This window comes from Gavia stellata, unplaced genomic scaffold (genome assembly GCF_030936135.1).
Source record: "Gavia stellata isolate bGavSte3 unplaced genomic scaffold, bGavSte3.hap2 HAP2_SCAFFOLD_134, whole genome shotgun sequence".
In the NCBI taxonomy this organism is placed as follows: domain Eukaryota; kingdom Metazoa; phylum Chordata; class Aves; order Gaviiformes; family Gaviidae; genus Gavia; species Gavia stellata.
In genome coordinates, this window is record NW_026776641.1 from 69,891 (window position 1) to 97,383 (window position 27,493).

The following is a 27,493-nucleotide window of genomic DNA, read 5'->3' on the forward strand; positions in this document are numbered from 1 at the left end:
ATGAGAAAAAACATGCCGCCCTGTTCAGACTCTAGCTTTGACAAAAGCAAGGAAATATTAAGTGAAAATGTCAATCGAAGACGCTTTACGAGGTATTGTATTTCTAGATGTCCAATCTCTGTTCAATTCATAGAATTAAAAGGAAAAGTGAAAGCATGCACAATGAGTCACATCATGATAAATCTACAGCTAAAAATCTGCGGGGGAGTATGATTATGTTAATGTCAGTGTCAGTGTCTTAGAACCAGAATCACTCTTCTTAGTAAAAGTCTTCTGCTTGTATAAAAAACGTGCATCTTTTCCCAACTCCTTTGAGATCTCTCCTCCGCTTTGGTTACTGAGATGTTATTTGCACTATTGAGACTTCAAGATTAGCCGGTTAGGAAAGTTGCGTCCTTACCGAACTGTCTGCATATGGTACGCAGCAGACTTGGGATCTGAATCCTCAGTGTGGTCCACAGGCTTTTCTTTGCATGATGTGGAGCACTGGATTACAAACTTGGTCAGGTTCCCTAGTCTTGATGGGGAACAGTACAATACAAGACTTCTATACAATATTCTAATACAATCATTCTTTTCTTCTTTCTCTCCTCTGTTCTCTTTCTTAATGTAGGCGGTTGGCAAAGCCAAAGTCAGACCAAAAAAAAGGAAGAATATAAAGAAGGTAAGTAGTGGTAACTCCCTAGGATTCCTTTTTACTCTGGTTTCTGAGAAGGATTGCGTTTGGTCACACCATCTATTTAACTTGGCCACAAAAACTGCTGAACGCATCAACCCAAAGCAGCTGAAGTTGTGAAAATAGATAGTGAAAAGATAGTGAATTTCCTATGAGTTTTACGAAAAGAGGTAGGTGAGAATAGGAGGATATGCTATTAATTCCTGTCAGGCTTGGGGAGAACACAGCGTGAATTCCAGCCTGCTCTTAGGCACTAGTGCCTGAGAATCTGTTCCTTAGCTCAGGTTTCTTTGTGACACGGATTTTCTGGAGTCTGCAGGACACAAATTAATTGAAAATCGTTCTTGCAAATAGGAGGTAATATTTGAGTTAAAAAGTAATTCAGTCATGAGGCGCACAAACCCGCTGATGTGGGGAAGGTGTCACTGAAGTTCAGTGATTCACCTTGGAACTGAATCACTGTGCTGAGTACACAAGCAGGCTTGGTGCTGTGAGGCTGCTTGCTGGCAGCTGGGAAAATGCGTTATTTCCAGGCAGCGTCCTGCCAGCCATGGATGGGCTGAACGCAGGAAGGGGCCTGAAATGCGCTTTGTGTGTAGTAATTCAAGTTCTAATTGTGCACTACTTCCTCACTGACCTCTCTTAACTGTTTTAATGATAGTGCAAGTAACAGACCCGTGGCAAAGGATGCTGTGTGGTAAATACTGGGCAGATAGTTTTTAAAGCAGGCAAGCCTTTGAGTTCTTTGCTATTTGGGAGTTTATCTTGAGACGTTTCTTATCTTCTAGAGCTTTTGTGTCAGGATGCAGAAAATGAGTGATGCATGCTTAAACAATGGACTAAAACCACGCATCTTAAGAAGAGACTTCCCACATAAATAATTTTTTAAAAAAACTATTCGATACAATTTGACATGGATGGAGTAAAAACACCTTAGAGAGAGGTATTTGTTGTTTTCACTTTTCCAGAAAGAAGTAACTGGAATGAACTTGCTTCCTGCATGGAACAAAAGTTGCGTGTTTGTTTTCATCAGATTGGCTTCCCAGTCTATTAAAAAATTGCTATACAAGTCATGCTTTTAGGTAGGTAAACATAATTAATTTAAGTTGAATGCTGTGGTGATGACAATAACTTCCAATTCAGTATTTAAAGAAAAAATCAAGCCACTGCAGATTTTTTTACATTTTACTAGAGCAACGGTGAAATAAAGGGACTAACGTATTTTCTGTCTCAAAATATTTTATACATTAATGCATTGTAGTCACCAGAACACTGAAGACCAGAGCTGATGCAAAAGCTGCACAACAAGTCCATGAAGAAAACGGGGATTTGGAGGTCCGCTGAAGCTGCAGACGTCAACAAAGTCGTTACACCATTACAAATCAATCTGTTTTGTTCGACAAACTTATAACAAAGTAAGTGGGTTTTTTTCATGATCTTACAAAGCTACTAAAATGAGCCTTACTAGCAAGCCTTTCTGCTATGGCATCATATTGGCTAGGGACTTTCTCCTTCTTTTGACAACAGAAAAAGGTATTGTTATTCCTGGCAGCAAGAGCTAAATGTATTCAGTGCTCAGGCTGAGACTTCCCTACGTGCCCTTACGTATACGGTACATCCGTGTGACAACTGCTGGGCTGCAGGTGCCTTCCATAGTAGAGTTCCACCAGGGTGGTGCAGCTTGGAACTTCTGGGTTGTTACTGGCAACCTCCGCTAACATTCCGTGGTCGTTGATCAGGTAGGGTCTCCTCCTCTTCCTCTGCCTGCACTGGTATGTCCTGTAATTATTGTTAATACATTGATTTGTGCAAGGTGTGGGCCTTTGTACTTCGCAGCAAAACTGTTTAACCTGTTTTTTGGAAATAGGTGCTTGTGGCTGCTTAAGACTTCCAGGTCTGAGAGCATGTGCGGGAGGATGTATTTGGAAGGTGTTTCATGTGTAAAGAATTTGGGCACAGCCAATGTTGAAATTTGCCACTGGTGTCTCTGTTTTGGGATTGCCAGTTGCAGAGAGGTCTTCATACGAGAGCATCTTTTATGTATGGGCTCGGTGGGTTTATGTGTTGTCTTGTGAACCAAGAAGATCACTTTACGTTGTGACTTTCAGTAGATTTAACTTGCCCTCTAAATGAATTTTCTTAGCATCAGAACTGCCTTCATTTTTAATTAACTTTTCTTCCATGCTTATGAATGTTCTTATAATGCTTGGTTGAGTTAAGATACTGAGGAAAGTTGGATAAAGCCAAAGTGAAGTAGTCCCAGTGTTTCTGCCTGTCTGTCCATGGCTTAATTCTCTTTGTGAAGCCCAAATGGACATTGTTTTCGGAAAGGTTTGCCAAGTGTAACAGCAGTGGGATGTTTTTTCCAGCATGTCTAGTCATGGAAAACCAGCACAAAACTTAGATTACAGTTAAGAGAAGAACAAGCAGCCTGTTGTCTGAGGAAGGCTGTGAGCTGAAAATTACTTAATGCTATCATGCAGAACAACTTAAGTGCTATTAAAAACTGCCATAATTTCTTTCTGTTGTCTTACTATGATCTTTAGAATTCTTATTTTTCTCTTGCTTAAATGGATTTTTTTTACTGTGCTCACCGAGAGGGAAAACAAACCTGAAAACAGTGTATTTTTGCAAATCTCAAACACTTGTTCTTAAATCTATAAAAACCTTGAACATTTGATCTAATTTTTAAGTAGTGTTTAAAAACTTGTCTGTCAATGATTCTTGCTTTATGAATACTGTATTAAAATATCATATTGATTATGTGTACTGTTTTAAATGGGTGTTTTTGTTCTTGCCTGTCTTTGCTCTTACATGTTAACTTTTTATCTTAGTACTGCAGAAGCAGTCTTGCAAAAAATGGATGACACGGAGAAAATGCGTAGGCGGCGAATGATGGAAGACCTTGGGGTGTTCCACGATGCAGAAGAAGTAGATACAAATTTATTTTACTATTTTTGTATAAGTAGTGTATTTCACGTAGGGGAATTACGTAGTTGTAATTTTAATTGAGCTGAAATAAGTTCTTCCAAAGAATAGCGTAGTCTAAAATAACATTTGTTTTTGCTCTCTAATTATAATTTAACATCTTACTGGTATGATCATGCTACAGATACGCTCTAAGGGTGAAGAAAATACCTTCTTCAGAAGACATGAAAGAGCAGTGATATGCTGAAATACATGTCTTATACTATGCTTTCTGAATTGCCGTATGATTTTTGAATGGACACTGTTTACAAACAGCTGTTTCAGGGCTTGGGTTTTCACTTCAGATCTTACTGAAAGCTGAATTCATTGATGCCTGCTTTATCTATGTTTGTTCTTGTGCCAGCCTTGCCTGTGAGCTTAAATAGTCCTCTGTCCTTAGAGGAACTTACGTTAAAATTATATACAGCAATCATATTTCCTCTGTCTTAGTTTTGCTCTATTAAATTAAGTTCTTCTCCTGTCTTGTTGAATGACAAGCACTTCATTTTTTAAACATCTTCATAGCCGGCTTTCAGAGGTTTTTTTGTTTAGATCTGAAATCCTTTTTTTTAATGAAACCGGAATTGTCCATAGTACTTTGTATATCATCTCTCAAATGCCCGCACAAATTTTATTTTGTCTGCTAGGGATTGCTTTTTCCTGGGCTCTGCCACACTCTTGGATTATTAACCCGTAATTAACAGATACCCTCAGTTTTGTATCTGGATAAGTATTTAACTATCACATGTACTAAACTATTTTAGAGCAGAAATTCTTGTTACTAATTCTGGATGCCAGAATGATGTTCCAGTTCTCTCTTCCAGTACCTTGATTTAATCTTTTCTGTCTCTGGAGTGCCTTGATAATATTACTCTGTAGGCAGGCAATATGCCTATGTCAGGTTTTCTGCATATTTGTCACTGATCTTTCTCGTTTCTTTTAATTAGGAAAACCTCGATATGTACTCCCAAGGAGAGAAAGAAATCCAAAGAGCTGCTGAAGAAATAGCTGATAATCAAGGTGGCACTGTAGATTAGTTCTGTTTTAAATTTTCTTTACTACGCTGTAGCCAAAAGCCTTGTCTTAAACAACTGAAATGAGCTGAACTACTCGCTATTTTTCATCTATTAAAAAAATCTATATTGCTGTTGACACTACAAGTCACGGACTTCAGGGCAGTACTGCAGAGAGCTCAGAACAGATATTCAGAGAAAAAAACAGGTGGGAATACAAGAAATGGACGTTATTACTCAGAATGAGAAAGAGTGATCATGCAACAGCAGCAGCATGACAGTTTTCACGGTTTTGAGCAGCACGGCAAGAGTTTTCAGGAAGTAAGGGACGCTGCCCGGTGTGTATGGAAAGCTCCTCCGGAGGATGAAGATCAGCAGGGGAGAAGATAGTGTTGTTCATTTTTGTGTTCAGCAGGTAGTCAGTGAAAGCTGCTGTCTGGTCCTGTAACTAGGACCTGTCATCCCAGTACTCAGCGGGAAATAACACGAGGAATCAGGTTAAATGGTAAAAGGCCATATTAACTTTATGTTTGAAGTGAGGGGGAAAAACGTTAAGGTTTTAAGGAGAATGATAGTTGTGATTAAGGCAGTCAGTCCAACGATCCTTGTAGGAGCTTTCTGGATGGAACAGAATGGGTCGAGACTGTACTCAAGGACAGAAAAGGATGTGGCGGTAGTTGAGCCGATGGGTGTTAGGTTTTGCGGTAGACCTCCTCTGCACACCCACAAAGGAGCTCAGAGAGACAGTGGCAGGAGGGGGAGCCCAAATAATACCCCGCCGGGCTACTCCCAGGGCCATCAGCCCATCAAAGTCCTATCTGCACAAGCCCAGAGGAGCACAGGGGTGCACGACGGCAGGCAGGGACCCAAACCAAGGACTCCAGTCAAGGAGGAAGAGCCACCTTGTCTGGGCCCCTCCCAGGGCTGTCTCAGCGGAGCCATCCGCCCCATCCGCCCCAGCGTCCAGGGGTGAAACCCATCTGGATGAGTCATCGGGGGCAGCTCTCCAGATCACCTTTCCGACTAAGGGGTTACTGCCTAGGGGTGGGACATACTGTGGGATGCAGGGGAAAAGCAGTTCACCCAGGACTTATGGGATCTTTAGGGCAGGAACCAAAGGCGGGACAAGGGTGGGGTTTAGGTGATTCTGGGAGGAACAAGAGTGGGCAAGTAGAGGGGCAAGGGTATAAAAAGGGCCAGTCACGTGTAAATAGTTGGCTGGTCAGTACGCTTGTCTGACTGTGCCCTGCGCCTGATCACCTGTCTGACCATCAGACCATCAGAGCTTGAATAAGAGATGATTTATGCAATACGCAGTGAGGGCAGTATCTTGGACATGTTACACAGCCTGTGTAAGACTTGACCACTGGCAATGGAGACCTACAAAAAGGTTCAAGCTAGATGTCCAGGTGTTAATGAGCACTGGGGTGATCTTGTTCAGAGAACAGTCCGTGGCCTGTTCATGATTGAACCCGTGGCTCCCAGGTGTGCACCTTGGTGATCAGACCTCCTCTATATGGCTTGGTTCAAGTGTGTGGATGTAGGGGTGCTGGGCAGGAGAGACTTGTAGAAAGTAATTATAAATCGTATGTTGAATGAGAAAGAAAGAGTATGGGGCAATTCATTTGTGATCAAAGTGAAAACTCTGGAATTTCAAATTAGGAAAAAACTAAAATATACTTCTATAATTAAAATCATGCCAGGAAGGAGTGGGGAAAGGAAAGCGTGTCAGTGGTGGTGTAAAGAAGATGAGTGGAGCAAGGGGAAGGACTAGAGGAGCAGAAAAGCAGAGAAATTCATGCCTTTGTGACAGGAGCGTTGGAGTACCAAGGACTTGGGATGGTAGTGGTGCCAAAATAATTTTTCAGTTTTCCATGTGCTGTCTATATATCTTGTGTAATTTATCTTGCATTCAGAAAGCAGTGAGACCTTTTGGGGGGAAGAAAAAAATGGGTAGTGCTTTCCAAGGAATAAAATTTTACTTAATTTTAGTGAGCAGGTAGGTGAACAGAGCATGTACATTCCTCACCTGGTGTCCAGCTATTAATGTGAGAGGGTATTATTAAGAACCTGCTAGACAATTATACGCTGTCTTTTGCATTCATATTGTCTTTCATGAAGAAACTTCAAGTTACTTTACAGAAGCTAGTGGCATAAACTGTATGCATTTGACATTGTTTTCTGACTGGGGAGGTTCACACCTGTGGCTTGCCCATTATTGCTCATGTGGCTGAGCTAGGGTTTGGGAGCTAGATTACCATGCTTAGTCTTAGCACTGTAGAGTATTAAAAACATTTCTGTGAAACACTTTCTCAAAATAACAAGGAATTACTTTCTGAAATAGTGGTTTTCACAGGAGCTGCATCTTAGCTAAGCAAGATGACAGTATTGTTGTTACTAAGACTGATGAGACGTCACCCAGCAGTTTCAGTGAGGACAGAACAATAGCTATATGTATGTTCCTCTGTGTATTGTAATTTCTGGAATGTGTCTTGCATAAATTGGTCTTAAGGTTTTGCAGGTTTTCAGATCTATTGTGTCATTAACATGAAGGTAATAGTAAAACCTATAGGCATCTGTGCAGTGCATTTTGAATTTAGTATCATTTACAACAGTACTTAAACAGTTTAACGTTATGTCGATTTACAGTAGTTTCATCAGAAGAAAGCGAAGACACTCGAAAGCGTTATGACTTTCGACAGAGGAAAACTGTTGAGCGCTATCAAGCTCCACTGGAAAGTAGGTTATATGCACAGTTTCTCTTAAGAGCTAATTTCTTGCATATAAGCGAGCTACTCTTTTAATGAAAATGTATACACACACTCAACTCCTATTTAAATTTATTACCTTCATTCTGCAGTTAGATTTTATTAAATGTATGTATCCTGTGCACATTGTATTTCTTTGCCATTTGGCATGCTTCCTGTTGTTTTTCAGTAAAAAATGACCTATGTATCCTTGAGAGAATGGTAATTAAACAGAATTGATAACCTTACTCTTGTGGTTTTCAGTTCTCCTTAAAAAGTAGGTGCGTGTTTTTTCACTTCTACTGTGCGCTGATTTAAAAAAAATAAATACACACACCCCGCCCCCAATCACTTGAAACTTCCCCTGAAATGAGAGATCAGTGAAACACATCACATTTTCTGCCTCTTTCACTATCCTGCTTTCTCTTAAACTTGTTTGTAACATTATTCTAAATTCTTTGCTTTCAACAGAACCAAGGCAACGTAAGAACTATCTTTCGGGCCGGTCTTCACCTGTCAGACAGAGATACTCATTTAGAAGTGCTCAGTCACAAGGCTCTTGCTGCAAAAGAACTAACAGGTTGGTGTATGGTTAGTGATAGTTCTTATTTATCAAGAATGCTGTCAGGCCCCTTACTGAATAATGCTTTCAAGGGGCAAGGGTTTTGAATTGGTGGTAGTTACAGATTAGTAGTATGATTATTGCTGTGGTAGTCTGAGGGTATAAAGAAAACAAATCTTGGGGGGGAGACTATACGTTTTATTAGCCGTTAGATTTTTTTTTTAAATGCAGTATTTGTGGTCACTGATGAGGTGATTATGGAGGTCATGGCTGAGATTGTATAACTGAAATTCTTTTGTTCTGGAATTGAAGCCAGAATCTCACTCTGAAAATTTTAGACTCTTCAGTCTTGAAGGAGACCAATTATTTTCTTAAAACTGAAGATAATTTAGTTAGAGGGAGAGCCTGTATGGAAGTTCTAGTGGAATTTTTTTTAATCACTCAAATACTGATTCTGGTTTCTCTTTGCAATCAGTTAATGTTTCTGTATGAAACTATCATTAAACAAGAAAAATACTAAATGAAATTATAGATGATAAATGGCAAGAGTAATGACAAAGGGGGTTTGGGTCCTGTAAGCAGCTGAAGCATGGAGAACGCTGTCTCTTGCTAGATATGAGAACTTTGTTTAGCATCCCTGAAAGCAGACAGTTATGGAAGGAAGGGTTTCTGAAGCCAGATTTTTAAATCAGTTAAAAAGGTTTATGTTTCACGGAGTGGGTACATAATGCTAAGTGAAACTCTATTTGTGTGTGAGAGAGAGAGATTGGACAAAATGCGTCATTTGTTCATGAAATTTATTTGCAAATTAGTTAAACATTTTCCCTTCCTAAAAAAAATTGAATTTTGCTGTCATAAGGAAAATCATGTAGTGTACTTTGAAATCAGATTCATAAGGAGTACACTGATCTGGAAACTTAATAGATCTCAAAGTAAATTCTGAGATACAATTCATTTAAATTTTGATATCACTTAGTCTGTACTTCAATTTTTTTCGCTTGTTTGTTTAAATGTTTGCAGACGGAGACACACAGTCCACAACAGGGATTCCACATCCTCTTCCTCATCTGATGACGAAGAGCATTTGGAGAGGCGTAGGAAGTGCAGCCGTAACAGAGATTCAAAAAGGTTAATGAAATTGGAGTGTAGGGGAGGGAGAAATCTACTTGGGAGGAGTCTGCACCTGTCTAACCGTGAACTGTTATCCTCTTCATCTTGTATAGTTTCTAAATTGTGGCAATATTTAATCGTATCTCTTGGTACTGACGACTGTAACTGGACTCTCTAAAATTGGATTTTTAGAATTGATTTTTAATAAGCAATTTGATTTCTAGGTGGGAATGGGGGGAGGAACTCTTTTATGTAATTTTTAAATGTAAAACTCTACTGCTCCTGTGCTTTACAGTAGTTTATTCCGAAAGAAAACCATCGTAACAGAAAATGTTATAAATAGAGGAAATGACGGCGCTCTTATTACTTAACAATTGGTCTAGAAAAACTATTTTGATAACAATCTAAGAAACAGGTTTTCAGCCCAGTGTCTTTCAGACATGTGTGTCTTCTGGCACACGCATCCCAAAGTCCTTGGGAAGGACCAGCAGTGGTGGGCAGCCTTTATAATGTTAATCCGCACTGAAATAAGTATCCCCTTGGGCTGTAACTTTTTGAATGTAGAAGCAAAAAATCTTTGAAAGATGTCACTGTGTTTTGGGGGGTTCTTTCATCACACAAATCGAGGTCAGTTCACAGTCTCCACATAGGGAATAACTTGTTTGAAGCTTGCATTCATGTATGTGCTGTGTTGACTGGTGTGGCTATTCGTAACTGCTAAGAGTTGTTAAAGTAAACCCAGTTTAATGCCTGCAGTGACCTTTTTCCTTTATTTACTCACAGACATTAAATATAAAACAATTTGAACACGTATTTAACTATTTAGGAAGTTTAAGCTCATTTGTAAGGTTTTCTGCATTCACTTGCCATTGTTATAAAAGCAAAAACTTTCTAGCTGCATCCTAAGTTAGAAAGCGCTTTTCTCTTTCTTCTTAATTCAAATCAGGTGTCTTCCACTAAACTTTCGGAAAGATGATTTGAAGGGAATTCACAAGGATCGAATGAAAATTGGAGCAAGTCTGGCTGACGTTGATCCAATGCAAACAGATTGTTCAGTAAGTATTTTTAGTTCATTGTGTCAGTGAGATGTTTCCAGTGCTTATGAAAGCTTTCAATAACGTGCTGTCTACAGCTACCTTGGTTTACAGTTTTCTCTCAAGCAGTTTGAAAATTGCCCAGAGCATTTCCTTTGTGCTGACATACAATTTCTGATGGAACTTTATCAAGGTTGCAGCTTTCTTTAACATATAAAATGTGTTCTTTTGAATTTATCTTTAGGTACGGTTTGATGGTGTGGGTGGTCTTTCTGACCACATTTCAGCTTTAAAAGAGATGGTCGTTTTTCCTTTGCTTTACCCAGAAGTCTTTGAGAGATTCAAAATTCAACCTCCAAGGTAACAGACATTGTTTCATAGAATCATAGAATGGTTTGGGTTGGAAGGGACCTTAAAGATCATCCAGTTCCAACCCTCTTCCATGGGCAGGGACACCTTCCACTAGAGCAGGTTGCTCAAAGCCCCATACAACCCGGCCTTGAACACTTCCAGGGTTGGGGCGTCCACAGCTTCTCTGGGCAACCTGTTCCAGTGCCTCACCGCCCACATGGTGAAGAATTTCTTCCTTATAGCTGATCTGAATCCACCCTCTTTCAGTTTTAAAGCCATTACCCCTTGTCCTGTCACTACATGCCCTTGCAAAAAGTCCCTCTCCAGCTTTCCTGTAGGCCCCTTTCGGGTACTGGAAGGCTGCTCTAAGGTCTCCCCGGAGCCTTCACTTCTCCAGGCTGAACAATGCCAACTCTCTCAGCCTGTCTTCATAGGAGAGGTGCTCCAGCCCTCTGATCATCTTTGTGGCCCTCCTCTGGACTTGCGCCAACAGGTCCCTGTCCTTACGTGGGGGGCCCCAGAGCTGAACGCAGTATTCCAGGTGGGGTCTCATGAGAGTGAAGTAGAGGGGAAGAATCACCTCCCTCAACCTGCTGGTCACCCATTTTCATGAGAATATTCAACTGAGGTATCAATATGTTTCCATGCTTCAAAATTTTCAGGAGTGTTGATGGGGTTTTTTAGCAGTAGTAAAAAGTAATTTCTTAAAAATGGATAGAATCCAGAATATATGTAGGTTCAAAGATGTACTGTGTGGGGAGAATATACTTTGAAAGTGTCTTGCCTTTAAAAGGCAGGGTTGGAGTGTTTTTGTTTTGAGTTCTACGTACAAGTCAACTTCATTAGTTTATAAGCAGGAAGAAGGAATTACCTACTGGTAGTCAACAGTAATTTGTTTCTTGGATGTCCAGTTGTCTCTCCCACCGACTCTCTTTTTTTTCAAGTGCTCAAGTATCAATTTTACAATTGATAGGACTTGCAACTAGAACCTTGCAGCGTTTGTTGTACTTAGTTATGAAATGAAATTATTAGAGATTTAATTGTTAGCTTTACATATTCTTGGTCAGCAAAACTCAATCATGGTATATTGAAATAGGACTTTTAATCCTTTGCTTTCAGTAACTTTAAAAGTATTACAAAGAACGACAACAAAATCTGTGTTTTGCTTCTTTATTCATTTAAATTCTTTTTGAAACAGCAGTGTATTGGCTTTTCTAGCTGATGGCTATATTTATCTGATGGCTATATTTATCTGATGGCTATATTTATATATCCCAGCTTTAGACTTCCTCCTCGTTTATCATCAGCAATGGGAGACCAAGTCCACTAACTTAAAGCTTTTTACGGGAGAATTAAATGCTTTACTATCAAATCTTGCCTTTTGTGAAAACAAGAATGAATGTGCCGTGTATCATTGAAGAATGAACTGGTGATTCATAAGTTAGCCCAGTCTTAGATTCTGTGCTGAAGTTTGTTCTTGTTTGGCTCCACTGTGCTGTAACCACCCCTGTTAGTTTGTCAGCAGTTTTGGAAGTGTTGTTCTGGGACACTACGATCATTTCTCAAGGTTCTGTACATCTGCATGATCCTCTTTATTCATGTTGTTTACTGCCTTGTTGAGTTGTGTAGGAACACAAAACTTCCATCTGGTTTGACTTTTCTCACGCTTCAGCTGTTACCGCTCTCTTACACGTGAAGTGTAAGCTAGAGAGAAGAGTTGTGTGTTGTAGGGATGAGGGTTGTAATAGGTACTTTGCCATGATGTTTTTTTCTTATGTGAATCTTTGGTATTTTTAATTGCAGAGGCTGTCTCTTCTATGGCCCTCCAGGGACTGGGAAGACACTGGTTGCTCGTGCACTTGCTAATGAATGTAGCCAAGGTGACAGGAGAATAGCCTTTTTTATGAGAAAAGGTGCCGACTGCCTGAGTAAATGGGCAGGGGAATCTGAACGACAGCTTCGTTTATTGTTTGATCAGGTAAGGTGGAAACGTGCCACGTGTTCTGTCCGAGTTGTAACTGTAGTTTTCTGTGGTCAATATTTTTAAGAACTCACTCTTTTTTGGGTTTTGTCAGTTCCTTCCACTGAAACGGGATTGTCAGTGTTTCTTTTTTCAGTGGGTTTTTTAGGGGCTTGAAATCTTGAGGTGTATTGGGAAAGATTAATAAAGCAAATGAGAGAACCTCACAAAGTAACACACCCCCCCTCAAAAAAACATCAAACAGCCACAAAAAAGGTTTCAAGAGGCAAGAGACGGTGGCTTTAGATCAGAGGGAAACAGATGCAGGCTGCAAGCATGGTCATTTAAATTCATTACAGAAGCTTGCTTCCAGAACCTCTAATTGAATTAAGTCCTGGCTCTGTTCTCGGTGGTTGCCAAATAGCTGTAAAAACTACTGGTATGATTTGTTTCCTGTCACCCAGTCTCAGCGGGTTGACATAGCTGCTGTCTTCTGTTACTCGTGCCACTTACTCCGTTAGCTCCATTAGTAGAGATCCCTGATGCTAGTTGGAAAAATCTAGCTCCAGTGACTTTCCAACCATGACATTTCTCTCTTTAAAATTGTGCTGGTTTACTTATGTCAGTATTCCTGTGTTTTCATTCTAGGCCTACCAGATGCGACCTTCAATTATTTTCTTTGATGAGATAGATGGTCTTGCTCCTGTGCGGTCCTGTGAACAAGACGAAATCCATAGGTAGTACATTTTTTGTACCTACATAGAAGCTGCTAGATCTTTGTGAAAAGAAGACCACAACCTATTTAACTTCATGTGACACATTCATTTGTCCTGAAAACTAGTAATTCAATGCTACTAAACTTCAGATGGTTTTTAAACAATAATTGAAAACAATTCACTAAGCTTGATAGCAGCACAAGACCTGTGTTACCTTGTCTGTTTCTTTATGTCTTAAAACGAGTCTTTCAGTAAGGAGCATCTCATCAATAAAAGCTTGTCCTTTTTGAGTGGTCATTGGAGAAGGTCATGTAAAACGTAACAAAATTTACTAAACCAGTGAATGAAAATTATATTTTTCTGTTAGCTCTATTGTATCAACACTTCTGGCACTTATGGATGGGTTAGACAGCAGAGGAGAGATTGTGGTAATTGGAGCCACCAACAGGCTGGATTCTATAGATCCTGCTTTACGAAGACCCGGACGGTTTGATCGAGAGTTCCTCTTCAGCCTGCCAAATAAAGAGGTCAGAACTTAAACTCAACCCTAATGCTAATGTGGCAAAGTCCCTCTTTGTAACAAAATCACATAACAGTGCAGTATCACGGAGCAGTTAAAGTCGAAATCAGTGTTGTACAACTTGGACAAAAGAGGGATGTCTGGAGAGAGCTGCGTTGTGCTGTGGAGGGCAGATCTGGTACTGAATATATATGACTAAGATGATTTCAACAAGAAGGTAGTTCTAGAATTAATTTTGGTTTCACTGTGACCAGCCAAGAAAAGGGGATGCTGCTAGTCACTGAAATGTTTAAGTAAGGATCAATGTCTGAATTAGCTATAAATTACTGCTATCTCATCTGGAAAATGACAGAAATGGTGTGCACGCAAGAATTCCTTTTTGCTAACAACAACTTTTACCAAGGCTGGTGCTGGAGCAACTTAAGATTTTTCATTCCCAAAGTGGTTCATGTTTGCTTACTTATTTAATCCAATTAGGCACTTTCACCCTGAAGCACTCTTGCTCTCAGAAAAGATATTTTCAAGATTCACACACGAGACTGGACCCCTAAGCCACTGGACATGTTTCTTGAAGAGCTAGCTGAAAAATGTGTTGGTAAGTTTGAAAACAAAGTCAGTCACTGCACGTGACTGAGTCCTAAGGAATCCGAGCTTGTACCAGGCAGCACCCGAGCTCTTGTGCCTTGCTGCAGCGTGAGGCAGCTGACACGCCTTGGGAGCAAACAAAGTTAGATGCTTCTTTTCTTGTCATTTTCTTCTTGTCTCTCAGAACATTAAATAGCTTTGGGGCATCTTCCTCAGGACTAAAGTTCTGATTAGGAGGCCGCTTCATAAGCGCAGGGTATCAAGCTGTGAGCCACATAACAAAACTTCTCTGCAGTTCGGTAACGCTTTGGATTATCTCTTAGCCTGTTAATTTTTAGCTGCATACAAAGTCTTTCAGTGTTGCACTTTGGAAACCTTGGCCTTGACTTCTGTGTTGCCTGAGACTGACATAACATTTGATTCTTGTTTTGTTTATTAGGATACTGTGGTGCTGATATTAAATGCTTATGTGCTGAAGCTGCCCTCTGTGCTCTGCGCCGCCGCTATCCTCAAATATACAAAAGCAGTGAGAAACTGCAGTTAGATATTGCTTCTATTAAAATAACAGCGAAGGATTTTGTCATGGCTATGCAGAAGACTGTTCCAGCTTCACGGAGGGCTGTGGCTTCACCTGGGCGAGCACTATCACCTATTTCAAAACCACTGCTTGAAAACACACTAGCAAGAATTTTACAAGCCTTGCAGAGAGTATTTCCCCACGCAGAGCTTGCTCTAAAGAAGGACCAACAGCAAGGTATAACAATAGTAGCCGCTTCTTTAAACTTCTGCCAAAGCAAAAACTTCTGATTTGTGCAATCAACATACAGAAACCTCTCAGCCATAATGACAGTAGGATTTTATAATATGCACATGCACGCCTTTATTTCAGGAATATCGTGCATAGTTTTTATTCTGGATTCTAAACTGAAGTGCTGGATGGGAGCTGTGAATGACTCGCAATACATGGGAGAGAACTACGCGTTCTCTCCTAGAGCACCCTGTTTCTGACAGTAGCTAATATCGTGTTTATCATTCGTAGAGATGGATTTAAGGTTTAATGTGTGAGGCACCTCTTTCAAAATAAATGTTTAAATGGGGGGAGAGGGCATTTTTACATGAATGCTTCTAATTCCTGTGAAGAATGTCGGAACCACAATACAAGTATAAGTGGTTTAAGCTAAATAGTGTTACAGCTATCGTGATTTTTAACCATAGTCTCTTAATTTGAATGTTTGTGGATCACACTGTACGCCTGCACATGAGATCAGAATGTTTCAGTAACGTATACTCTGGGGCTTGGCTTGCATAGCGTATGTGAGCTCACACTCCTGACTGCATCAACCCTGACCAAGTTGTCTGTCGGTTGGTGACAGCAAATAAATCGATAAACTCGCTGCACTCCTGATTAACGGAGATCCATGAATAGTTAGTTATTATCCTAATCCCTGGAGAATATCCTACCAGTATTACTCCCAGTAGAGCTGGTAGATTGTTTGCATTGGTGAAAGAGGCAGAAACCCACCAACAATATAAAAGCAGAGAGGCTAAGGGATTGGTAATTGCATCCCGTCTCCGTTGTCGGCCTTTCATGATCTCTTCCTTCGGGGATCTTTGAGGAGCCTTATTTAGAAGATGTGTTGGTCTGTATATTCTGACTCACTAGTCCTAGACAACGGGAAGTCTGTGGCCACCACGTTCACTTAATTTCCCCACATCCAGTGGGGGAACCTGCTCCAGAAGGAAGTGGCCTTGTTGGGTTTTTCAGGTGTCTAGGAACTACAGAAGTTCCTAATCATCTTTATTCTAAGGAAGAAACCTCCTGTTGTTTTCACCAACAGAGAGAGAATACCTTATGCAAATCATGCGATGTAGGACAGCTTTGTAGAGACTTGTGCAATCTCCTTAGATCTGTGGTAGGATAAACTCTTCAGAAAATAACATTCTGCATGTGCCCTCAAATGAAGAAATACAATATAAGGGGTCTCCAGCACTGATTTAGAAGCTGTATTAATGTGAGAGCGAGATATGGACTATTCAGGAAAGTTAACAAACCTCTCTTGTCTTTCAGACAGTTTAAATCATATTTTAAGAAATTATGCGATTGACAGTGATGAGGAATCACCATCAATCTTTGAAGATAAGCCAACTCCTAAAATGCCTGGTAGACAAAAGGAAAAATTCCTCAATTTTAGCAGGTACATATTTGTCCCTTGATGTTTGCATTATTCAGATGGCCGTGTCTGTAAACAGTTTTGGTGTGAGGGGTGGTAGATGAAGAAGTAGAGAGGAGGGGTGTGGGGGGGTGATCAATATTTGCAAGAAGTAAGCGTGAAGATCCAGCTGGGTACTGAGGTTCTAATGGAGTACACTGCCATAACCCATCAAACTGAATGGCCCAGCCCTCTTTTCCTAAGTCAAAGTGGTCCACAGACTATTAGAATGTGTTGATTTAATCCATGGCATTCCTTGAAAGACTCAAGACCAAAGAAACGTGCTACCTGTCCTTTTAGCTAAAAAACCCCTACAGATTCGTGTAGACATCTTTTGCCCTTCTAATTTCCAAGATTGTTAAACCAGCAGCGAATTAGGTAGCAGAAACAGAACTGAGAAATGGTTTGTTAAAACACTGTGAGAAAAACTTAAACAATGTCTGCATTTTGTACCTTTAACCGACTAAGTTTATGTTAACTTTTTAACATTTTAATGTGGAAGTCATATAAGCTGACAGTTGAAAAAACAGATTATTGTCGTCACTGGTGGGTCAGTTATTTTTCTCACTTTCTATTGCTGCGCTGTCCAGAAAATCTTCTGACCTGCTGAGCTTGGTTAGGTCTCTATACCTTTGTCTTCAGCCAGCAAAGGTACAATAGTATTGTGGTGGAAAAAAACGAATGCTCTTCACAAATGTGTTTCATGCTAGTAAAGCAGGATTACTAGGAAATTAATAGACAATTCAAAGATGAAACATTAGAATGACTGAATAAAATAAATATACATCTTAATACATATTGAGTGTACTGCTGTAATTTAACCAGTCCATTTGTGTACTTCTTCAGATACAGCTAATGTGTTTCAGTGCCCACGTTAATTTTTTTCTAGAAATGTTGTTCTACTCCTTCCTTCCCACTATCTCCAGTAACTATGGCCAAATTTCAGCTAAACTAGACAGATGTAGAGATCTCACAGCTACTTAAACTCAAGACCTACTGAAAATCAGTGTCTACGGGCAGTGAGGAGATCCAGATTGGCGTGTGCTGAGAGATAGAGTTGTTATTCTCCCCCATATTGGGTTACTGATGAGTTGTCACATGTGTATTTAGCTGGACAGTCCCCCTGTATGATTTAAGAGCTGTTACTTAACCCAGCCAAGGAACAGCAGACATGCTGGGGATTGGCAGGATTTCTTAAGGGAGGTATGGTACAAGTTTTTTAAAAAGAAAATGGGCTTTGACAGTGTTCCTGATCACAGACCAGCTTATTATTTGCTGGAACATGGAGAGTATTTACCGAAAGGGAAAAAAAAAAGAAAGGAAGGTGTATAGGAAAAAACCTTATCATCTGTGTGCCTATTCATCACCTCATTTTTAAACTTGTTTTCTTCTTCCTGTTCTAGAAATGCTTATTACCAGCCAACATCTTGCAGGCCACGATTCTTACTAGTTGGAGAGCCAGGATACGGGCAAGCTTCTCATTTGGCACCTGCAGTAATACATGCCCTGGAAAAGTTTCCAGTCTATACACTAGACCTATCTGTTTTGTTCGTTAGCATCACATCATCGGAAGAAACATGTGCACAGGTACCGTTTTTTCTCTTTAATCTCATAGGATTCATGAACTGTATATAAACTAGTAAAGTAAGCAAAATTCATTGTTAATGGAGGTGGCCTGGTTTGAATGTGCTGTTAGGTTTACTTCTGTCTGAAAAGCCACTTTTCTGCTAGATCAAATGATACCAAATGAGGATGTTACATGTGGCCGTATCTTTCATTCCAAAGGAATGGAAAGTGAGGATGTTGCTAGCAGCTCGGGAAGCTGGGAGGTGCTGCTAATAAACCCCTCTTTATAGCAAGAAGTCCTCCCCATCTCGGTGGGATCCAGAAAGTTGTTTTCATTGCTGCTTAAGAATCTGTGCTCCCAGTAGATGGCTCTGCAGCAGCCTGACTGCCTGTCATGCACTTTTTGTAACCTTCATTTTCATTATATTTGTAAGGCAATCAAGCTTTTGGGGAAAAGAAGTGTTTCTTTTCTTATATATACATATACAGCTTGTACTGCTGCAGTATATGCAGTAAAAGCGTTAAAATTCATGGAACGCTTATGTTTGTTTTTCTTATACTATAAATTAAATATAAGCAGATTTAGTGCTGTTTTCCTTTTTACTTTTAGGCAGGAAATCCCTTTCATTGTTTGACACCACTGTATTAAAATATTTTCACCTTTAGTAGCAGCATTTGAGAGCTCTACAAGTAAGGATGGACATGTTACATGACTGAATACTCATTTGTCACATAAGAGGAACAATTCCTTTTGTGTTATGTGATGGTTGCACCTGCGGTCATATAACTATCATGTCTAGTCACTGCCCGGATATACCACGTGCACTTCCCATCTTGTGACAGGAACTCCCTGAATATTGATAATCTGAAAGGGTGCACGGAGAAATTTGTCATGTGAAAGGACTGTTGCCGCTTCCCTCATGTGGTAGATGCATGTCCTCTTCTGTGATCGAGGTACCATCTGTAGGCAATGGCTTGTGGTCTTCCAAAGCACGTAATCTGGTCTGATTGATAATGAGAGGCTGTGAGTGATTTAGCTATTCAGGCAGCTATTCAGACTGGTCACCTCTTATAAAATGTACGTGAAGTTATGAATTGTAACCAGGCTTCTTTCACAGTGTCAGCCCTCATCTTTTCACATAGGTCTTTGCTTGTTCAAACTGTGCTTCAGAGTGACTTGGACATGTGCGCACTCTGAATTGAAAATGGTGCAGTCAGAGTCGTGTAGTGATTTACCCAGGCTAATACATCTTGCTCAAGGGTTAGTCTTGTTTTTTCAGGCACACCACCACAGCAGCTGAGTTGTAAGGCTCTTTAGGCATTACCTTACACCTAAGTAGTTTTGAAATCAGGCAGAGATTCAGGTCAGTTTCTGTCTGTGTAGCAATGTCCATATTTGAGTAAAGTGAAAATTTTACCTTATTGTTAAGGAGTTGTTCTTTTGTTGGATTGTTTTGATGTTTTGGCTGCATGTGCTCCTATTTCATAAGACAGTTTGACTGACGCGTAGTTATTTATTAGCCTGTTCTACATGGTTTAGTTTTCTTATCCAAGCTTTCATTTTACCAGTTGATGCGAGAAGCACAAAGAACAGCACCAAGTATCATTTATATTCCACATATCCATTTGTGGTGGGAGGCTGCTGGAGCTACATTGAGAGCTACTTTTACAACACTACTGCAGAACATTCCAGCATTTGCTCCAGTTTTGCTGCTTGCAACATCTGATGTGTGTCATGCAGATCTCCCAGAAGAGGTACTTCTGTTGATACTTTTCTTACTTTTTTTAGTCAGTTTTTTGTTAATTTATAAATCCTTTAAACGTTGGAGTACTGTGCACTCTTAAGCAAATTCATACTGTTATTACTCAGGCACCCTAACCAGGTCTCTTAAAATTTGCTTAGACAAAACAATGCTTGAAAGCATTTGCCTAAAGTGTTTTCTGAGTAAAGAGCTTGACTTTGACCCAACTTTTTCCCCCTTCTCACACACTCATGCTCATTAGACAGACATAAACATTTACTTCAGACAATAATTCCAGTGACTTCAAGATTGTTAGGTATGTACTTAGGCAAGAATATACGGTGCTTGAAATGTACATGGGAAAAAGATACTTTTACTGAAAAGTGAAAGATAGTTTTACAGAGAAAGTACGATGGTCACACTCTTAATGATAGAATGTAATTTCAAATTTAAATTCTTTATTAAAAATTTCAATTTCTTTCTTCATATCGGTGAAAGCTTTACAAATCAGAAAGCTAAGTTCCAACTTCTGTTTAAGTAACTTGGAAATCTATTTTTAGTTGTATTTCTTAACAAAATTCAGTAAGAGTATGTGCTTAGCTTTCTAGGTATCTGAGAGTGTGCATTAAAGGAAGGTGTTCAAAATGTGAATATGCTGCTCTGATTATTTTGTCTCATTTACTGGGGGGGAGAGAGGGGGTTGCCTAGATGTGTTTATCATCAAATGCTTTGAAAGGGCTTAACTTTCTACAGAAATTCTTCTACGGTTAATAAATTCTTTCTAAAATAAGTATTGAAATTCCTTCCATACTTTCTGGTAGTAGAGATTGAAAAATGGAGTAAAACTTGGAAGTGTGCAGCTTTAGACACCTCATTTAAATTAATTTAAAAAAAACCCACAGCACCTTACCAAAAAAAGCCCACACTTGTCTCCTGAATCCTGCCTGTTCCTTCTATAGCTGCCATAAAGATTCAAACTAAAGGACAGCAAGGCAGGTAAATACAAAATAAGCAGTCTAGGAGGTGCTGAATGTCAGCACTTTATCAGTGTATCATAGGGTCCCTTCATTGAGCTTTAACTCTAGAGGTGTTCCTTAGAGAAGATACTTTAATTTGCCATGCTAACCTATGAAAATCCAGCCTTTTAAGGCCAAGAAGATACCTTTTCACAGTTTGTCTTATCAAGGTGATTATTCAGTTTAATTTGGAAAGGCACTCATCTTTTTGGAACAGAACATGAATTTGTGTGACCTTACATCTGAAATATCTTTTCTCCTCGTGCTTTAGATAAAAGAATTGTTTATTAATGATGATGAAGTGTTCAAAATCCAGTTGCCTAATGAGGAAGAAAGAAGAACATTTTTTGAGGACTTAATTGTAAATCAAACTGCTAAACCTCCTGCATCAAAAACTAAGACAGGTGAGGATATTCTACATAGAAAACTTTGCTAACTGTAAGTTAACAGCTCTACAGCATTTGCTTTGGTGGTAATTTTCTATCAATAATTTTTCATAGGCTTGTATTTGAGTACCGTAAATTGACTAAAAGTTTCTGATTCTTTTAAGCTTGGCAGACATTGGAAGTACTGCCTGTAGCACCACCGCCTAAGCCTCCACAGCTGACAGAGGAAGAAATAAGACAGCTGGAGGAGCAGGAGGAGGATATATTGCGAGAACTTAGGATTTTCTTAAGGGATGTGACTCGTAGACTTGCCGGTGACAGACGTTTCAGAGCATTTACAAAGCCTGTCGACCCAGAGGAGGTAAATTAGTGTTGATCTGTAATACCATTTTATCTGCGTGTATTCATAATTTCTGCGTGTTTATATTTCTCAGAGTTTGTGTGCTCTTTATAGGAAGGTTTGTCTTTGTTTTTAGGACCGTACTATTCTGATTTTTCAAGAAGCAGAAAGTTTGCTTTTACTTTTGCTGACTCCTTGAGGCCCTCAAGTGTCTGTTATTTGAGTTTCACTGAAAGCCCCGGGTTCCTTCTGCAATGCCTTCAGAACTTTAGAGTATTTCAGTTGGAAGGGACCTATAACGATCATCTAGACCGACTGCCAGTTAGACCAACTGCCAGTTAGACCGACTGCCAACACAGTTCACTCATGAAAAGGCTTTGACATGTAGGCATGTTACAGCACTGAAAAGCAGAGAGATCTCTTTCTTTATAATTATAAACAGTATCTATAGGACTGTTTTAATAAAGCCTAAAGCTCTTTAATTGACTTTCAGTAGTTTCTGTGAGAACAGGAGTAAGAACAGCAGTTTTTAAAATAAATTCCAAGATTCTATTCTCTGTTTCGTCTGGGGCTCCTCCGTATAAGATCAACCATAAGGGCTGTGTGGTTTCTTCTTCCTCCCATACACTTCTGTCTTTTTTTTTTCTCATGTAATGTATTGAATAAGTCTAAGCCAGGGGCATATACTTGGAAGTCAGCTGTCGTTTTAATAGAGCTTTGCATTTCAGCAAAGTCCTGTTCCCCTAAACATCCACTGACTTGTCTTTCCCTTTACTTCTAGTTTCTGAGATGTAAATAACCTAAACCTAGATGTCCTCATCTCTACTAGTCATTAGGCTCCTTTTATGGTCTGAGTAAAGAAATTGGCACCTCTCGGTCCAGTTATCTCATGCAAAAGTAGATGCCTAGGACAGATACTTCAAAGGTGCATTCCTGCACCTTTTTCTTCCCGCCAACAACAAAGAGAATCTCGGGTGACTCTACTGAGAAAGCTTTCTTTGCTGTGATTTTCTGAAGTGAAGTGAAATGAATCCCACTCTGGGTGTCTGCTCCCTTCTCTGCCCCACACGTGCTTCTGACCTCCCTGCTTCTTGTTTTTCCCTCTTCTGGTCTGTCTCTTCAAAGCCAGTTGAAATAGCCCTTCTATTTTCAAGCAACTAACTGGTTAATTTCCATATCTTTGGATGTGTCATAAATATTTGGGGCTTTGAAGAAGTCCTTTATTTTACGTTATTAAAATAATTAATGTTGGTAGATACCATGTTAAATCTCTGAACACGCATATTTCATTTGTAGGTACCTGATTATGACGCAGTCATTAAACAGCCCATGGACCTTTCGGCAGTTCTCTCGAAGATTGACTTGCACCAGTACCTAACTGCAGGAGATTTTCTAAAAGACATCGATCTAATCTGCAGCAATGCTTTACAGTACAACCCAGATAAAGACCCTGGAGGTAAGAATGTGTTTTGATCCCTAATTTGGAAAAATTAAAAATGTATAAATTGATAAACGTCGTCTGTGGACAGTAGACTTGGGATTAGATCATTTTAAACATCCACAGAGAGCATTTCTTGCCAGGTTGTAAATGTTGGAGCATTAAACTACTTGGACAAGAAATTGTGATAGAAGTGTTGATCAGTAACTAGTGCTTTTGCTTTAATGATTAACTTTTATGTTGTTATGCTGAAAATATTCACTGAGATAACCCTTCAGAACCTATCTATGAAAAGCGCAAAATCTTTCGATAAGTAATCAAAATAAAGGATTTCATCGGCTGGTAGAAAAGACTCAGTTCTGACTGTAAAATTTCAGATCGTCTCATTAGGCACAGAGCTTGTGCTTTGAGAGATACTGCATATGCCATCGTGAGAGAGGAAATGGATGAAGATTTTGAACAATGCTGTGAAGAACTTCAAGAACCTCGCAAGAAAAGAGGTATGGTTTTTGAAGCTAATGATTTTAAGACTTGTCTCGGTATTTGTAACCAACAATGCAAGACACAATTCTTTGCTATCTGTTCTTTGTTGCAAGGTTGTAGCTCTTCGAAGTATGCTCCGCCTTACTACCGTGTAATGCCAAAGCAGAACTATGTTCCTGGCTGTGAGAAAACAGACCCAAAGTGTAACGAAAAGATGAAGATGCCAGCAGCGCCTGTAGATTCCAGTGCACCGTGCTCTGAAGGCAAGTTGCATTTTATTCAGACTTTCTTGGAGAAGGTGCTAAAGTCACTGATACCTTCTCTGGTTTTGTGACATAACAGGTTTCGGTGATGCCTGGTTCTTCATGCCAGAGGTGTTCAGTGTTTTTAATTTGCTTCAAAACGTGAGATAAATCCAGAGGTCATTCATTCGATATAGTTATGAAGTTCAAGTACAGTGGATGGTTTACACTGTAAGACACTGGACTTGATGACCCAACTGACATTTAACGGCTCCTAAATTGCTCTCTCTTGAAGTCAAAAATGTTGTACATGGCAGTTTCTGAATACTCAACTAGCTTTTAGTTATGAGAAACAGTATTTTTCCCTTCCCTGCCCTCAAATGCTAAAATCTATGCCACCTCTTAGTGTGATTTCCAACTGAAGGGGGAAAGGGCAGAAAAATAGGGGAGCAATAATAATAGATATGTAAAGGAAAGACAATTATTTCCCCACTTTTCCTGTGAAAAGGACATGAAAGAACAAAGGGACTTGGGTCTCTCGGCTAAAACGCATGACATGGTGTGAACTTTCCTGGTCTCCATAACAGGACTAGGAATTTTGCCATTGACTTCACCCATGCGCTTTGTGCAGTACTCCGTCGATACAAAGAACGGTGGGTTTTTCTGGAAGGCAAAAATGCTAAGTTTGTTTTAAACAAGGTTAACAGAAAGCGTGTGAGGTGTAAGTCTTCACAGGCAAATTTTTCTCCAGCAAATATTCCCTTAAAATTGTCTCTTTAACTCTGCCCAACATGTGTTTAGCTTCTGAAGTTTACAGCTTTATAACCGATTTGAAGAAGGGCTCGTCTCCAAATGCTTTTCTGTTCATCTATATTAGTTCACGTAGTAAGACAGTAAGCAACTTCACCTAATAACCTTGCTTTCTGGTAATACTTCCTATCTAAAGTAAGAATTTTCTGCTCATAAAATCTTGAAGCTGATGGTTTTGTGAGTGAAATTCTGTAGCTGGCTTTTTAAAATTTAATAGCAAATTGACCTCATTAACTTGCAACTCTTTCTCTAGACATATGTAGGGAGACAGACAATGTTATCTGAGCTCCTTTGATAATTTTCCTTGTAAGTCAAGTAAGATGAGTGTGCTGGTTTTGGCTGGGATGGGGTTAACTTTCTTCATAGCAGCTAGTATGGGGCTGTGTTTTGGATTGTATGGGGCTGTGTTTTGGATTTGGGCTGGAAACAATGTTGATAAAGCAGGGATGTTTTAGTTACTGCTGAGCAGGGCTCACACAGCACCAAGGCCTTTTCTGCTCCTCACCCCACCCCACCAGCGAGTGGGCTGGGGGTGCACGGGAAGTTGGGAGGGGACACAGCCGGGACAGCTGACCCCAACTGACCAAAGGGATATTCCATACCATATGACATCATGCTCAGTATATAAAGCCGGGGGAGGAAGAAGGAAGGTGGGGACATTCGGAGTAATGGCGTTTGTCTTCCCGAGCAACCGCTACGCGTGATAGAGCCCTGCTTCCCTGCAGATAGCTGAACACCTGCCTGCCGACGGGAAGTGGTGAATTAATTCCTTCTTTCGCTTGCTTCTCCGCGCAGTGTTCTTTTGCTCTACCTATTAAACTGTTTTTATCTCAGCCCACGAGTTTTCTCACTTTTACTCTTCTGGTTCTCTCCCCCACCGCACCTGGGGGGAGTGAGTGAGCGGCTGTGTGGTGCTTAGTTGCCAGCTGGGCTTAAACCACGACAATGAGGATGCTGGATTTTGAAGGAAGAACTGTTCTGGTAATGTTTTGGCTTACTTTTTCTGATATCTCTTTGTAGAGATGTCAAAAAGGAAACGCAGAAAGAACAAAGCGTCTTCAAGTATCGCAGCAAAGAGGAGGAAATTTTAGTTCAATAAAGAGAATAAAGTTCCAGAAAACCAAAATGAAGTAGAGAGTGCGGAAGAGTCTCCAGAAGAACATGTTTCTAACATGGATTGCACGGAAGTTGAGTCCACACAGGATTCTTCTATGGAAGAAAATGGAAGCGTACTTCAAGAACGACAGAAAAATGGGAATGAAAATAAATCTGGGTCAGAAAATGAAAGAGAGAGGGTTCTCCTTGTGGCTAAATCTGCTTCTGAAAAGAAGATTGTCATGCTTTCTGAACATTCAGACCTAAGAGGGGACAGTGAAATGCCAGATTGCCAAATAGCAGAAAGTTCTGAAGATGGAGATTCAAATGGTAAGTGAAAGGTCAAACAGGTCCTTTAGCTCCTTTTTCTTCCTGAGGAGGATTACACTATTTATTAGGTTTTAGCCTTCTTTAATTCCATTCTGCTGTTTCTGTTGCATCTCTCTAAAATCAGCACACAGTGTTTCTTGCATAATCGTGCTGCCCCTCTAGTTATAGTAGCCAAACTCATGTTTGTCTGCAGCTGCTGTTCTTTTGATTCTGAAGTTTGTTTTTCCAAATGGTACCTAATTGAAAAACAGTCATTGACTTTCTTTTATTGTATGAGTATTGTTCCACTAAGGAGCAGCGTAAGTTAAAAAGCTGTACTTCAAGCAATGTGGACCCAGAGTCACATGTGGAAAAGAAGACTTCTGTCCTAATGTTTGCAATGCAGGATGTGTTTCCTAACCTAAATTACTTTGGAGTTTTACCCTGCAGTGCTGTAATGGCAACGTGACTCTATTTTTTTTCCTGTTTTTACCCTGCCTTTTTCTCTAGTGCTTTTCTGTGTGCCTGAATTTCTAATTTTTATGGAGCACTGGCTTTTGCCAGAAAGAAAGTAAAAGTCAAGCATTTCTCAGTGAAAAAATGGTAATGGGTCTGCCTCTGTCATTGCAGAGAGAGACTGTATTCCAGGCACAGGACACTTCACTGATACTGTATTCCCGATAAACAGAAATCCTTGGCACCGCAGGCCGGTGGCCGCCGGCGTCTCCTCGTCCTTCGGCCAGGCGAGGTGCCGGCGTGCAGCGGTTGCGCAGGTTGGGAGTTCTCGGGTGGCAGGGACGCCCTCACAGCCCGCTCCTTCGCCGCCAAACTTCGTCTCCGTGCTAGACCGTCCCGCCACGCACCCAGATGGTTTTTAAAGACAGCGTCGTCTCTAGCCCCGTGAAGGGTTTTTCTCTGACGCCAGCCCCGAGTTTCTCTCAGGCGCCCTGAGCTGTCGCTGAGGGAGGACATGGCCACAGGGTCCAGAGCCCCAAACCAGGGGTGAGTGAGCACAAAGTGACGGCTCTGAGGGAAAAACCCCACACCACACCACCCCCCCCCCTTTTTTTTTTGTTTAGTTACAGAACTTGGAGAACGGGGACCTTTTCCTTTAGTACATAACCTAGCTATTGAGGCAATATTTAGTTTTGACTCCCGCTGCCTACTTGTCAAAAACGTTGCGTTTCTACATACTATTTCTTTGATCGCTGCTTGCCGTTTTGGTTCAGACACTAGAATACGACTGTTTCCCTGAGGAAGAAAAATAAAGGTGTGCCTTGTGGGAACCGTTAACAGTTGGTCATGGAAGCTCAAGATACACAGAGCTACAATTTTTTTAAAAAACTGTATAGGTACAGTATCCTGTCGAGACTACTGCCAGGAAAGAGTTTGGTCAAAGCTTTGAAAAGCAAAAGATTTGATCGCAGGAATGTTTCTGGTTCCTCATTTCCACAGTCACTCCTGTTCAGTTTTTCAAACAGTCATCTTGGGGAACGTGGTCAGCAAACCACCCCCACAGTCCCATCGAAAATGGCTGTCAGCAGTCAAGGTGGAGATCAAGTTGAGGAAAATTACGTTAATTCCTTTATTACCTTTCCAATGTAATACATTACAT

At 40.3% G+C, this 27,493-nt stretch overlaps 1 pseudogene; it reads left to right on the forward strand.

The window, feature by feature from the left end:
• LOC132321188 (ATPase family AAA domain-containing protein 2-like) lies at positions 1 to 26,756 on the forward strand (annotated as a pseudogene).
• The last annotated feature ends 737 nt before the right edge of the window (positions 26,757 to 27,493 follow it).